The sequence below is a fragment of the Nothoprocta perdicaria genome, unplaced genomic scaffold, assembly GCF_003342845.1.
Source record: "Nothoprocta perdicaria isolate Ctin4 unplaced genomic scaffold, notPer1 scaffold_691, whole genome shotgun sequence".
NCBI lineage: Eukaryota > Metazoa > Chordata > Aves > Tinamiformes > Tinamidae > Nothoprocta > Nothoprocta perdicaria.
This window is the reverse complement of record NW_020455967.1, coordinates 5,166-6,452: the sequence shown is the minus strand read 5'-3', so window position 1 is coordinate 6,452 and position 1,287 is coordinate 5,166.

Genomic DNA, 1,287 nt, shown 5'->3' with positions numbered 1-1,287 from the left:
GGGGCGGGCGGCAGCGCTCCGGTACCGCCGCACCGGGCCGCGGGCACCGGCACCGGCCGCATGCAGACAGGCCGCGCCGGGGCAGAGCCGCGGCCGGGCGGCAACGCGGACGGCACGGCCGGTTCCGGGGCCCGCTGGGCCCTGACCGGCCGCTACCGGGGCCGTCATTACCGGGGCCGTCATTACCGGGTCACCACTGGCGTTACCGGCGCCGATAGGACCGGGCCCGCTCGTTGCCAGAGCCGGCCTTAGCGGTGCCGGCTACTGCGCGGTGCTGGCGGGGCCGTTGGGGCCGGGACATTCGTTACCGGGGCATTCCCGGCCCGGCACCGTGGGTTCCGACCCGCATCCCGGCGGCGGCGGCGCGGGCCCGGGATGCTCGGGGGCGGCCCCGCTCCGAGCGCRGAGACGCCGCGTTTGGCCGCGCCGGGCGCCCCGCCGTTAACGGGGCTGGGGGGCGGCGGTGCGGGGCGGGAGGCTCCGCCGGGAGCGCGGCGSATCCCGYGCGCCCTGCTCCCCACGGGGCCGCTGGATGCGGACCCCCCGGAGCACCCGCGGGAACGGGAGTGCCGCCCGGGGCGGCCGGGAGGGGGAACCGGCCGGTCCCGGCCGCACGGAGCCGGGGGGCCCGGGAGCCCCGCGGGGACGGGGAGCGTGGCCGGGAGGTGGACGTGGAGCACCGGGATGCGGCACCGGGGCGGCCGCCGGAGCCTCCCGTCTTGGCCGGAATCCGGGTCGGAGGCAGCGAGGGCCCTTGGAGGCAGCGGCTCCTGCCAAGCGCCGTGAATCAGCGGGGCCGCTCCGAGCCCGCTCGCTTCCCGCTCRCTTCCCATGCACTTCCCGCGTGCTTCCCGCTCCCTTCCCGCGCTCCTGCCCGGCCGCTCGCGAGCCGCCGGCGCCCGGCCCCGCAGAGCGGCAGCGGTGGCTGCACCGAGGCCTCCTGAGCGAGCGGCCGGCCCTGCTGCTGCTGCTGCTGCTGCTGCTGCGGGGCGGCTGCGCCGGGCACTAGCCCTGCATGCACCTGCATGCATGTCCGTGCACTATCATGCACCATTGCACTGTGCCCGTGTGCCATTGCACGTGTTGCACCATTGCCCCGTGCCTATGCACCATTGCATGCATTGCCCTGTGCCGGTGCGCTATTGCGTGTGTTGCACCATTGCTCTGGGCCTGTGTTGCCAGTGCTGCATTGCATGCGTTGCACCGTTGCATGGTGCGTGCGTCATTGCATCCCTTGCACCGTGCCCATATGCTGTCCCACACCGTTGCAGCGTGCTTGTGCACCAT